Raw genomic sequence first — 14077 nt, forward strand, 5'->3', positions numbered from 1 at the left:
GACTGGCTGGCTCATGGGGGTGGGGAATGGGGCAAGGGGCCCGTCCTCTCTGGGGGGTGCTGGCTCCCATCTGGCCCAGGGCGGGGACTGGCTGGCTCAGGGGGGTGGGGAATGGGGCAAGGGGCCCGTCCCCTCTGGGGGGGTGCCGGCTCCCATCTGGCCCCAGGGTGGGGACTGGCTGGCTCAGGGGGGCGGGGAATGGGGCACGGGGCCTGTCCCCTCTAGGGGGCGCTGGCTCCCATCTGGCCCCAGGGTGGGGACTGGCTGGCTCCGGGGGGCGGGGAATGGGGCAGGGGCCCGTCCCCTGCTGTTGCATTGACGTCACCCGCGGGTGTTCAGAAGCAGGGTGCAGCTGTGACTGATTGTTCCATCCAGCCCCTTGCACTGCCAGTGGTGGGTGGTGCCCGGGTGTCTCGGGCGGGGGGGAATCAGGCTGGCACTAGATTTAACGCCCCCCCCCTTCTGTCCTGCCCAGTCACGCCCCCCGCTGGCCCTGTAGGCCTCAGTTATGACTCAAGTGGATCAGGAGGCCGAAGGCCCCAGGGTCCCAGGAGGTGGGTGGGGAGCAGCCCCCATGGTGGCGCTTGCTCCAGAAACCGGTTTTTCCCCCTCAGCCGTTTTCTTTAAGGACCCCAAGAGGGAGTGGGGGGTGGAGCAGCTCATCCCCTCAGTCTCCCAGTTCGGGCTAATTTCCCACGCGCCAAGTTTGGTTTATTAATTTTCGGTCCTCAGTTTCTCTTGGCTGCCAGGCGTGATCCCTGCCCAGCCCGTGCGTTCTGGCTGGAGGCGCGCTCGTTTTGGACTCCTTTCGTTTTTCTGTTTCCCTTTCCTCTGCTTCCCGTCAGAGTTGCCGGGGGCTGGGGATGTTTTCGTGACTTTCACTCTCATTTCACAGCTGAGCTCGCAAGAAGGGTAAATGGGTCGGCCCCGTTACTACACCAAGGCCGTGGAGCCTGGGGCAGAGGATGGGCCTGGGTCCCCCAGCCGCCCGGGAAGGGGGTGTGAGGCTCCCCTGGACAGAGGAGGATAAGGATGGTTCAAAGCCCTGCAAGGGGGGGGAAGGACCATGGGGCGACGGCCAGCTTGAAAGACGCTGGGTTTTGTGGAGGGACTAAAGCCTGACCTGGGTGCAGGGCTGAGTCGCAAGAAGAGACTAAAGTGATTGTCAGCAGGGGGCACCGGAGAGGGAAGTCACCATGCCACAGGGGGCCAGGAGGGGGCGCCAGAAAGGGGACAACCACTATGTCTTGCCTAGCCAGGAGGGGGCGCCAGAGAGGGAAGTCACCATGCCACAGGGGGCCAGGAGGGGGCGCCAGAGAGGAGAGTGCTGCCATGCCATGCCTGGCCACGGGGAGACGCCCCAGCGGTGAGGTCACATTCCCGCAGGGGTGTTTGCGTGGGAACAGCGCAGGCATGAGCGGGGTTGAAAGACGAGGGTCAGATCCGTGTCGTGGGGAATGTCAGTAATCTCTCTTTTATTGGACCAACTGCTGCTGGAGAGCGAGCCAAGCTTTCGACCTGCACCAAGCTCCTCTGCGGGGCTGGGAAAGGGCGTCACAGCTAAATCCAAGGGGGAGCAGATCGTTTAGCGTAAGGAGTTAACACACCTTGCAAGATGAAGTGGGCAATTCAACCATCTGCCGCCCTAGGGCAACGGGGTAGCGGGCTCCAGATTGTTGTAAGGAGACCGCAAACCAGCGTCTCTGTTCGGGCCGGGAGTTTGCGTCCAGCAGTGTGGGATGTAAGCTCCTGGGCTCGTCTTTGGAAAGCGTTGTGCTGGTTTCCTTGGAGGACGAGTATGGAGAGGTCAGATATGGAGTGATCGCCATGCGATGGGGTCACCCACAGGGGAGCAGGTGTTTTTTGTCTTTTATCGTTGTCCCATGTGAGTTCATTTGAGAGCGCCTAGTGCTCGTTGGGGCATTTAGCGCCCTGGGCGAGGTACCTACGCCGTGAGAGGCAGGGGTAGGACCCGTGGATCGTGGAAGGTGCATTGGGGGAGCGTTGATCATTGTAGCAGTGGAGCTACGGCTGCAGGTTTTGCGTCTGTTCCCTCTCCAGTGACCCACGCAGCCCCTTCCCCACCCCAGGGGAGGGAGCAGCATGGCCAGGTATCCAGCCAGAGCCCTGTGGGGAGGCTCCTGTGTGCTCCCCCAAGCAGGGGGCCTGGGCAGCTGCTCTGCTCTGTGTGTGGGGTGGGGGCACACGCAGACCCCAGACGGGATCGAGGCCCTTTTGCGCTGGTGTTTGTCTAACCGCCAGGCCAAGGCACTGACGGGCTAAACAGGAATAAATGGGCTGAGACCTGAGAGAACTCGGATCTATTCCCAGCTCTACCAGGTCCCTCCTGGGTCACTTTGGGTCAGTCACTGCACCCCTCTGTGCCTCAGTTTCCCCATCTGTACAACATGGATAATGACACCCCCCTCCTCTGTGAAGCGCTTTGAGCTCTGCAGCGGGAAAGAGCTAGATAAGAGCCAGGGATGGTTAGGATTAAACAAGGCCCAAGATTTTACTTTGCTGCCAACATGGTAAGAAATTATTTAAATTCACGTGGTTTTTAAGTATGCGGTGAATGTGTGGTCATGGGACATTTCTATTCATGGAACCTCTCCATCCATCCCCACACTCCCCTCTCTCCATTACACCCCCCTCTCCATCCATTCAATTCCCATACACACCCCCATCCCTCCCTCCATTCCCACACACCCCTCTCCATCCATCGATCGCCCCACACACATCCCTCTTCCGCCCTCCATCCTCATTCATCCCCTCTCCATCCATCCTCATACACCCCCCCTCAATCCATGCATCCATCTATATCCATACGCCTCCCTCCATTCCCACACACCCTTCACTGCATCCATCCATCTAGCCCCACACACATCCCTCCCTCCATCCACACACACCTCTTTACATCCATTCATCAATTCCCATACACCCCCATCCGTCCATCCTCCCATATCCCCCTCTCCCTTCCTCGATATATTGCATACATCCCTCTCCATCCATCCCCCCCACACCCCTCTCTCCCTCCATCCATCCCTCACACCCCGCTCTCCATCCATTCACTTCCCATACACACCCCCATCCCTACCTCTCTCCATCCATCCATCCCCGTACACTCCCTCTCCATCCATGTAGGTTTTGCATCTGTTCCAGGGCCACTTTGGACTGGTGGGTCCTGGTCTGTGGGGAATTTGTTTTGATGACCAGCTTGGTGAGGCTGGGGGTTGTTTGAAGGCTAGAAGAGGGGGTTCGCGGAAGATTTCTTTCAAGATGGGGGTCCCCATTGACTGTGCGGTGTATCTGTTTGGTGATACCCCAGATGGGGTCCTGCCTGGGGTGGGATGTGGTTGGTGGCTTTGTTTTATTTTCTGTATTGACGTTTCTGAACATGAATGTAATAGTCAGATCATAAGAAGAACTTCATCATACTTTCCATTCCTATGAGCGTCAGACAATGTGATTAGGGAGTAGGACTGTGCTGAGAATGGTGATAAGTGGTAAGTAATTTCTGCTAAATGACTTGAGGCTTTGCTCATCACACTCACACGCTTTAGCTGCTGTGTGGTTTTCACATCCGTGATACTCCCCAGAAACTTCTGCCCTTAAAATAACCTTTCCTCGGGGCTTGCTGGTTTAAAAACAAAGCTGAAAAAAGCCCAGCTTTCCCATTTCCAGGGGGCGAGAGCCTCTGTCATGCAGTGGAGAAACACGGGAGAAGTTTCTTTATGAGGTGTTATGTTTCTTGGTGCGTGTGCGCACACACACAAGTGAGGTTAAACCCATCGAGACTCTTCCTGGAAGGTCGCAATGTGTCCTGGCTTCAGCGCTTAGACTCAAGCACGATAACACACAAGAAGCAAAACCAGGAGAGAGAAAACAGACTGCTCCCCAGGCTGGCAAGGGCCAGCTCAACTCCCCTGATTCTCGGCTGGCTCTTGGGGGACTGTCTCAGATTTCAGGCTTCCTGACAGATCCCCCTTGGCTGCCAGCAGGAGCAGGAAACCCCCCATTGCATTTAAAGCAAACAATTTTAGCAGTCCAATCTTAAGCAGCACCAGCTGCCCCACACATCATCGAATACAGGAGGGTGCTTCCCAAAGGAGCTTCAGTCTAGCCCCGCTCTGCCCCGTTTTGGCTGGGCTAGGGAAGCACCAGCATTCTCTCTCTGGCCGTGCTACGTTTAAACACCACAGCCCATCGGCTCCAGGCTCTCAGGGAACATTTGAGGCGTCTCTGGGCAGAAGCCTAGTGGTTTTGGGGGGGCAATCCGAAGGGGGAAGCGTGGGGGGGGGCAGAGCCCTCTGGTCTGTAGAGCGAAGGATGGGTCGATGGCCTAATTGCCACCTCACAGGGTGAGCAGAGCCGGGCTTGCTGTTTGCTCATCATCCCAATTGAGTTTAACGTGTGGACGCCCTCAGTGACTGAGCTCTGAGCCAGAGCCAGAAACGAAACCAGAGGGGGTTGGGGGGCAGGCCATGGGATGGGGGGCGTACAGAGCTCCTGACAGGGCGAAACGGCATGGGGGGAAAAGGCAGTGTGGGGCACAAGAGATTCTGACGGGGGGGGAGGGGACAGTGGGGGGCACAGAGCCCCTGTCATGGGGGGAGTGGGTTCCCTGAAGGTACGGGAGGGGGGGGAACCCAGGGAGGTTGTGGGGGGCATGGAGGGGTCCAGGAGCCCTGGCGGATGCAGTGAGCTCAGCAGCTATAACGTCCTGCCCCCTGCTAGTGTAACCTGCGGGGAGAGATGAGAGTCTGAAAGCCAGTGGGTCCAGTCCCTGCACTTCCCCAGCCCCTTAAAAGGCAATATCTCACCCATCCCACACAAACCTCAGGTTCCCCGGAGCTGATTGACCCTCCGGGGAGCTGCCTGGCGCAGTCACTGCTGTCTACACTCAGCGCCGGGCTCTGGGTTCCAGCATCTCTGGCAGGAGGAAGCAAGCGGGCGCAGCTAGGCAGTTCGTGGTAAGGCTTTTCTCTGCCCCCGTGGGCAGGTTGAAGGGGAGGGGGAGGTTGGTTGTTTTTTTATAAAGAAACAAAGAAAGCCCTGGCCTAACGAAATTTTCACCCGGCAAATCAGTCGGGGATCGGGACCAGCGGGGCGGTGAATAACCCGGCTCTCTCCGGATCCCAGCAGGGCACTTCGTAGTCCAGCTTCTCCCGCGTCCCGGCCCAAACTGCTCCTTAATGGAGAGTAGCAGGGAGCTCCGTGACTCCAGCACCACCGAGCCGGGGCTGGTCTGGGCTAAAAACATCCACCTCCCCACCGGTGCAGTGACGCCGAAAGTCCCCGTGTAGCCAGTACTAGGTGGATGGACGAATTATCTTCTGCCCACGGAGATAAGACCAGTGAGCAGTGGTACCCCCAGATGCCACCACTTGTCCTGACAAAATGAGATGTGGTGATTGTCATAGTCTGGGGCCCCCTTGTCTCGGGGCTTTACTGGGCAGTGAAATACATCATGGTTTCTACCTTGGGCTTAGGGGTCATCGCCCCATTGACGTGCGTGGGGCAGCTCTTCCTTCGCAGAGCCATCGGCTCAGGCTTTCTGCAGACTTAGGCAGCGTCGCTGCACCGGTTACACTCAGGACACAGGCGTTGGTGTGTGTGTGGAGGGCGGTAAATGATGTGTGGTGAGGAGAAGGACCTGTCCTGGTCCGATCATAAACTTGGGGTGGATCAGTCTCTGGAGAAAACGACTCCTGGGATGTCAAGACTGATTCTGTAGCACCAAGCTAAATAGTTTAAAAAATAGAAAGGAAAAAAGAAGGCAAGTGTACTTGAGGGTAAGTGCATAAAATGTACATTCAAAGAAACTGAACAGCAACAGATGGACTGATCACACAAGGCACACTTGTCCGGTGGAACTCCCTGCCACAAGACAAGCTAGGGCCCAACCGCTCCAGAAGATTCAAAAGAAGGCTCGGACACTTGCAATGGAGTCCAGCCACGAATTCGAATAGTGAGGATTAAGAAACAAACCCTCAGGATTTGGTGAGGCTCTAACCTTCCTGTTTCAGCGTGAAAACCAACCGTCAGCTCCTGCAGGTCAGGAGGGAACGTTCCCTGCAGGGAGATTATCCAGCGTCTCCTACTGCCTAGTTCTTACACCTTCCTCTGAAGCAGGTGACGGTGGCCGCTGTCAGAGAGAGGAGACCGGACGCTACGCAGATGATATTCCCAGAGCTGATCCAGTCGGACAAGTTCTCAGTGCAGCCCTTTCTGCCTCCTGCATTCAGCACATTCATTCCTTAGTATTATTAACTGTTTGTATTACAGGAGCACCTATGGGCCCCAACGGGGATCAGGGCCCCCTTGTGCCAGGCGCTGCCCAGACACACAGCGAGAGACAGTCCCTGCCCCAGCTGAGATCAGGGCCCCGTTTCATAGATTCATAGACTTTAAGGTCAGAAGGGACCATTATGATCATCTAGTCTGGCCTCCTGCACAACGCAGGCCACAGAATCTCACCCACCCACCCCTGCAATAAACTTCTCACCTCTGTCTGAGCTATTGAAGTCCTCAAATCATGATTTAAAGACTTCAAGGAACATGGGAATACACTAAGCAGAGCACAGGAGCTATTTAAATATATACATTAACAACAGGATTCACGCTGGTGTTCAAGTGACGAGATCTCTGATGCAAAGCGCAACTTCACTTGAACACCAGCGTGAATCCTGGTGTTAATGTTCATGGTAGGCTCTGTTTGTAAACAGTAGGGATGCTAGCCAAGGACCAGGGATCTAGCAGAGAATATTAATTTAGGTCTTTCAAGAAAATACACAGATAGGCTATTAACATTTACTTTTATTTATAGAAAATTGTAGAACTTATTAAATACAAACCATCAAGAAAAGCAACCAAAGATGAGGCTTTATTAGAATGCCAAAAGGAAGACAGAGAACCAAGCTTACTGGGCTTATAGTTCCTAACTGGCTGAAGTATTTACTGTAATCTTTCACTGACGTAGTAATATACAGTGACCATTATAAACAACATTTTGTTTTGTTTTTTTTTAAAGTTAGAATTTGCCATAATATTTTTCCAATCACCCCAAAAAAATAGTCAAAGTAACAACTGTTTCCAGGTTAAAATCAGAGTAATAAATACTTATGAAGTTACCTGTAGAATCATGCTAAAATGTTTGCTTGCAGTCACAAAAAAAATATTAAAGTTTACAAAATAGTACGTTATCCGTGTAAATCAGGATGCTCAATAAGTTGTTAAAAAGTTTCATGCATTTGATAGTGGAAGGCAAAATAAAGCAGAGGCTTAGAAATACAAATACAGAAAGTATGTGAAAAAACTGGACACAGTCTACACTGCTAAAGTCAATCACCTGAATGTTGACTGTCCTCTGGTGGATAATCATATATCCACATAGTCAATTAGCCCTTTAAGCTGTCACTGGAAGGCTGGTAAGAGAAGAGATTGTGTTATGTTTCTGGACAATGTCTGTTTTGCTCCTTTCTTAAAGGAACGGAGGAAGGTTTAGCTGCGACTGCCATCCCTTCTGTGCCTTGATAACTTACTAATGCAGGGGATCCTACCGTCCCACTCCCCACATGGACAGGGCAGCCCAGGCTTCCCTATGCTGCTGTTGCCCTCTCTCTCCCTTAATTCTGTTCTACTCTCTTGAAGGAGAGGATGGTGCAACTGTGGCCTAGGTTTAGGAGGGTAATACACAACCATTGAAGATCAGGGAGATGAAGATCTACTCTACCCCAGCTAAAAGTATCTACGCAGATACCTTCCTCTGGTCCATTAAAGAGAAAGAGTGTGTGCTGGGAACATAAACACTCCAATTCCCATCTATGGATCTTCTTACTTTACTCTTGAGTCTGCTTTCCAGTTGCAGCTTCACAAGTGTGTGGGCTTTATGGCTATTGAGACACGTCAACTATGCAGGCATCAAATGTTGTTTCAGAGGTTGACACTTTGGAAGTCAACCAGCCAATTAAAACAAAAAAGCAAAGAACAAACCTGAACACAACACATTAACAGATGTCTCCAACTGTTCTCAGCATAAAGGAACTTTAAATTTTTCAGCACCCACAGTGTTGCTGTGGAAGAAGAAGTGCAACACCACATTCTGGAACATGTGTCATATGCAGCTAACATTGGGCCGGGCGCTGCCCAGACACAGAGAGAGAGAGACAGTCCCTGCCCCCGAGTGTTTACAATCTAATTTGACAATAGCAGAGGAAGGCAGCTGGGCCAGTGGTTAGGCAGCTAGTTTTAGACGAGACCCACATTCAGTTCTGACTTGGGGCCAGGTTTCTCCCTGGTGCCTAACTCCCATTGATTTAAGTGGGAGTGAGGTGCCTAGACACCTTTGAACATCTGGTGCTTAGGCTCTCCCATCCCTGCTATGGGGAAGACAGCTCTGCCCTGCCTCCCTGAGGGGTACGAGGGTAAAACATTAGAGAGTGTGAGGCGCCCAGATACTACACTAAATGGGGACAGATACGTACCACAGAGAGAAAGAAAGGCCGGATTATTAGCCCCATTGTACACATGGAACCCAGGAATCCTGAGTCCCAGCCCATCCCCCACTCTAACGCCTTAGACGCCCCTCCCCTCCCAGAGCAGGGGGGAGAACCCAGGAGTCCTGACTCACCCGCCCCGCGCTAACCCACTAGTACATGTTTTTTAGTTTGTAAGCTCTTTTAGGGAAGGGATCACATCTTCCTAGGTCTTTGTCCCACTCCCAGCACGCTGGAGCCTTTCTCCTAACTGAGTGCTACTCTAAAATACACATTTAATAATAATTAATAATATTTTCAGGGTTACTGGCTGCCCAATGGCAGATGAAGACAGAAAGTCCCAGGTGCTGGTTAAAGCTCAGCTGAGTGTCAGCAAAGCCAAGGATGTGCGGAAGGAGACGGAGTTGAGGATGAAGTCCTATGCCAACTGGGAGGAGTTCCTCATGCCGGCCCCCATCTCCATCGCCATACTGGGGCAGCTGGTTTTCATTTCAGCAGGGCAGGGAGACTTCTCCATCAATAAGAACCCCCCTAAGGATGGCTTCAAGCACATCAAATACCCAGAATCCTTCAGGGCCTGCTTGTGTCAAGTCAGTAACCAAGGCTGGGCAGCCTTCAACACCGCACACGTCAACATGGACCAGATCAGACTCCTCTCCATGAGCGTCCCGGGACGGATGAAGGTGATTGTTAAAATTCTGTTCCAGGACATGGAGATGGTGAATGCCATGCTGCCGACGCACCTAAAGAACATGAAGGCGGTGGCAGACGACTGCAAAGACTTAGCCCAGGCGGTGAAGGACAAGTATTCAGACGTCATCTACCTGATCCAGGAGCTGATGGAGGCCTGTTTGAATGCCAAGAAAGGTTACGAGGATGAGCTGAAAGACATCCAGATAGCCCTGCAGCAAGAACAGATCAAGGAGAAAGCAGCCAAGGAGGCACAGAAGCTGGCCGAACAGTATCACAACCAGATGAAGCAGCAGGTCGATGAATCTTTTAACCAGTACAAGGAAGCCATGAAAGCCATCCCCACAGGGTGGGATGCTGTGGGCATGACCGTTGTGGAGAATATTACAGATGGAATGACCAGTTTTATCAATGGGTTTACAAGCATGTTCACGGGAAAACACGGCAAGATGCAAGCTGGGAAAATGAAAGCCAGTGCAGCGGCTGGCCCAGAGGAATTCAACCATGGAAGCATAATGCCGGCACTCAGCATTTTTGCCAAGTCAGAAATGCTACTGACGTTTGCAACGCAGCTCAAAGAGCTAAGCGATGAGCACGATGGCCTCAACATGAAGAAAGTCGTCAATGAGAAAACTCAGGAAGTTAACACCAACTGGCTGAAAGAGAGTTTCCTAAAGACGAAGAGCAGCATAGACACGGAAAATATGTGTGAGCCAAAAAATCAAGCTCAAGAGATCTGCGCATCTGGCCTCCGTATCTGTGAACAGCTGGAAAAGATGGCCTTGTCCCAAAACAAAGGAAAGGAAGAAGAGAAGTCTCTCGTTGAAGAGATCAAACGCTTATACCAAACAGCATCAGAATTTGATTCACACAGTAAATCCTCAGTGGGATCTCCTGCCTTCACCGCCAAGCCGCTGAACGTGGCTAAATGTCAGCAAGGCTCAACGGGAGGATCCAGTGCCCTGCGAAATGCACATTTGAAGGTCGAGCAGAGCCGGGAGATGCTGAAGTCGACCCAGGATGAGTATCAGAGGAGCTTTGAGAACTTCAAGAGGCAGAATGATGAGCTGATGAAGATCATGTGCACCATGGAGAAATGCAAGGTGCAAGAAATCGATTTTGAGATGGCACGGAAGATGCTGATCAAAGGGCTGGAGGCCCTGGGGAGGGTGAAGGAGCAGTGGGAGAAGATGGTGAGATTCTTCCAGATGATCTCCAGCCTCATTGATTCCTGCCTCAGTCGGGACATCAAGGAATTTGTGAGTTCTGTCTCAGATGTGCAGAAAATTGAAAATTATTCCTCCAAATCCTTCGTGATAGACACCATCTACACCCAGGCGTTCAACGCTTCCAACGTGGCCCACCTGGTGCACATGATCTCTGAGACCTACACCGAAGTGTCCAATAATTACCTGATGGATCGCGTGAGCAGCCTGGGGCGACTGATCGCCATGGAACCTTCCGACCCGAGCTTCAAGTCTGAGCGGGAGGCATTACAGAAAGGTTGCAAAGAGGCCCGCCAAGCCATCTACGACATGGTGATCGAGAAGAAAAAGGAGTTTGATAGGAGTGTCGAGGCCAGGGTGGAGACGATCGACAGAGAGCTGAAGGCTGTGCTACCCCCCGTGAGCGTGGAAGAACAGAAGGCAATTGAGGGAGCGGTGAAACAGGGGATGAAGGAGCTGACCGTGGAGGAAGAAGACCTATTTGAGTAGATGGATGCATTGGTGGGGTCCGAGCTACTGGCTCATGCTATGGGGAGTCTCCCTAATCAACCAATCATAGCCCCACCTCGCTTCGCTCCAAATATGACCTTTGCTTTGCAAGACCCGAGCTTGAGAAAGGCCAGCTTTGCAGTCAAGGTGCTGCGCGAGGACCCGGCACACGCTGGTTCTAGTCTTTGCTCTGCCACACGCTGTCCTTTGTGACCCTGGGCAAGTCACTTTATTTCTCTGTGCTTGGGCTTCACATCTGTAAGACAGGGATGTATCGTTACCCCATCTCAGCCACAGGGTACGGGGGGAGGTGAGACACTTAGGTAGTAGTTGGCCCTGATAAGAACCTACAGAGAGATTCACGGAGGGGGGAGATGAGGAAAATGCCCATTCTCTATGAAGCAGGATTTATAGATTTTAGAAACATCACAAGCGACAGAGCTCCCGCTACTTGCGCTGGAGAGCAAATTCCACCTTCAGTAACCCAGGAGAGATTTGCGTTGACAGAGGGGGGTGGAGGGGGCTGGGAGCCAGGACTCCTGGGTTCCAGTCAGTCTTTCCTGTGCCTCACTTTGTTAGCTGAAGGGCAAGTCACTTCCCCACTCTCTGGGCCTCACATCTGCAAGATGGGGCCATAGCACTTGCTAGACTCACAGGGCCAGGTGTTCAAGGGATTTAGTCACCTAATGGTGCAGGTCCCTTCCAACCCTTATATTCTATGATTGGCACCTGGGGGATCTTAAATTGGATTGCAAGGGGAATTAGGCACCTAGTGGATTGCAAGGGGAGTTAGGCACCTAACCAGCTTTGGCACTTTTGAGAGTCCCCCTAGGTCCCCATCTGCACTGTTAGATACTTAAAGCCTTTCAGAAACCTGGCCCGCAGGGGTACGGCCTGAGGAGGGCCCACCTTGTGCCCACTAAGGGTGAGGCAAAGCTCCCTTTGATTTCGATGGGCGCAGGGTTCCTCCTGACAGGTGGGAGGAAATCAGAAGCTGGCGTAGCGGCCTCACTTACTCTGAGTAGCTCCCCCGAGGCGCAGGGGGGATTCAGCCAGATGGCAGTTCACTATGCACACCTGGCAATGAACCGACCGTCCCGTGTGAGTGGCCCAGTCGGTCCCTGGATTTCCTGCTTTGCGATGACGCAGCGCTGAGCACTTCCAATAAAGCCTCGGGCATTTACTAGCATTCAGGAGCCTCTCGTCGTCGTTATTTAGTCGAGGACTGCAGAATTAACGCTCTGCGCAGAATTTCATTGTTCTCTGCAGAATTGGCGCTGCAGAGCTCCTGGCCGCCATTAGGGACCGCTGGACCCAGCGGAGTCTGGCTCCCCACAAATAGAGGGCACTGCGGAGAGGAGCGGGAGCCGGAGGGTTCCCGGCAGCGGCTGTTCCCGGCATGCCCTGAAGGAAGGAGGCGGCGTGTCCCGCCGTGAGCAGAGTGCCCAGCCCAGCGGGGATGGAGCCCTGCGCACCATCAACTCTGCACAGCTCAGCACTGAAATCGGGAAACTCCATCCACCCTGGTCTGGCCAGCATCAGGCTGTGTCTGCCGCTGGATCCCTGGGCTCAGAGGGAATGGTGTATGGTGTCTGGGCAGAGGGAGGCCTGACGCAGCCTCCTCCTGCACCCCCCCAAATAACCCTCCAGTATCCCCCAAATACCCCCTTCCAGTATACGTACACACCCTTCAGCACCCCCCAAATACTCCCCTCCAGTGCCCCCTAACTGTAGCCCCTTTCTACCTCTCCATCCCTCCTGCAGTGTCCTCTGTTTGGGAACCTCTCTATGGGGACAGGATGAAAAAACAAGAATCGAGTAATAGACCGGAGGGGCAGGGATGTGCCCAGCTACCATGCATGATGCACCCAGACTGAGGTGCCCAACAAAAGCATAACAGAGAAACAGGAACTGGGTGGTCATAGGGTTTTTTTTTTAACTCTCTTCTCCTGGGGGAATCCTTTTTTGTTGTTTGGAGACAGACAGACAGACAGACTTGCTGACAGGGGTTTTGAAATGAATTACCAAAATAATTGAAACTGGTGTGATTATACGGTGTTCCTTTGTCAGATAAAATATGCAGAACTGTGCAGAATTTTCAATTTTTTGGCACAGAATTCCCCTAGGAGTACTCATGCCAGGGGCTCGGTGTGCCTTCTTTCCGCCGATCCCAGAGTCCCTCATTCCCCCCTCGTCGTGGCATCTGTATGCCCCCTTTGCCACCCACGCCAGGGGCTCATTTACTTCCTTTCCCCCACCATTCCTTTCTCGCTGGGAGACCCGTCCTTCAGGGTGTCAGCACGTTCCCCTCCACTGAGGCGATGGGCAGAGCGGAGCTGGGGTGCGGTTATGCTGGAAGATGCCAATGGCACCATCAGCCGGTTCGTTAACCTAAGGGTAATTGCAGAGGTTGTTGAAGCTGCCACATCAATTAATTGCCAGCACCCGGCCCTCGCATCTGCCCCTGCCTTACATCAGTAGAGCCCCAGACCTGCACCCTGGATCCACCACCCGCCCCCCCCCACCTGGGGCAGGGAGCTGCTCACCCCACCCCACCCGTACCCCAAAACCCCTGTGGTGCAGGGAAGACAGTCAAAGGCCGGGGGGGCTGGGTATGAAAAAATCACATTCTCCAGTCACCAAGGTTAAAACCTCCCATGAGAACTGGTAACACGAAGTCACCTCCATGTTAAACTAGGAACACGGCGAGGAATCAGGGCCCTCCTTTGTTCTGTGGTTACGTGAGGCCCTTTCCCACTGAAAACGTTTACATTACAGACGTGTCCCTGCTTATTGGAGCTGACGCGCCTGGAATTTCAGATCGGCAGGGGAAAGGCGAGGTGCGGACTTGCAATGCAAGGAAGGAATCAGTCTGTCTACTAGAAGATCCTGTGGACCTGAAGAGGCCACAGAACTTTTCCATTTGTGAGGAATCAAATAACGATAAAGGGCCAGATTCTGATCTCAGTGACCCAGTGTGAATCCAGAGTGATCCCCCTGCCCTCAATGGAGTCAGGGCTGGATTCTGATCTCAGTTACCAGTGTGAATCCAGAGTGATCCCCCTGCCCTCAATGGAGTCAGGGCTGGATTCTGATCTCAGTCACCTGTGTGAATCCAGAGTGATCCCCCTGCCCTCAATGGAGTCAGGGCTGGATTCTGATCTCGGTCACCAG

Source organism: Lepidochelys kempii, chromosome 14 (genome assembly GCF_965140265.1).
Source record: "Lepidochelys kempii isolate rLepKem1 chromosome 14, rLepKem1.hap2, whole genome shotgun sequence".
NCBI classification, from domain to species: domain Eukaryota; kingdom Metazoa; phylum Chordata; order Testudines; family Cheloniidae; genus Lepidochelys; species Lepidochelys kempii.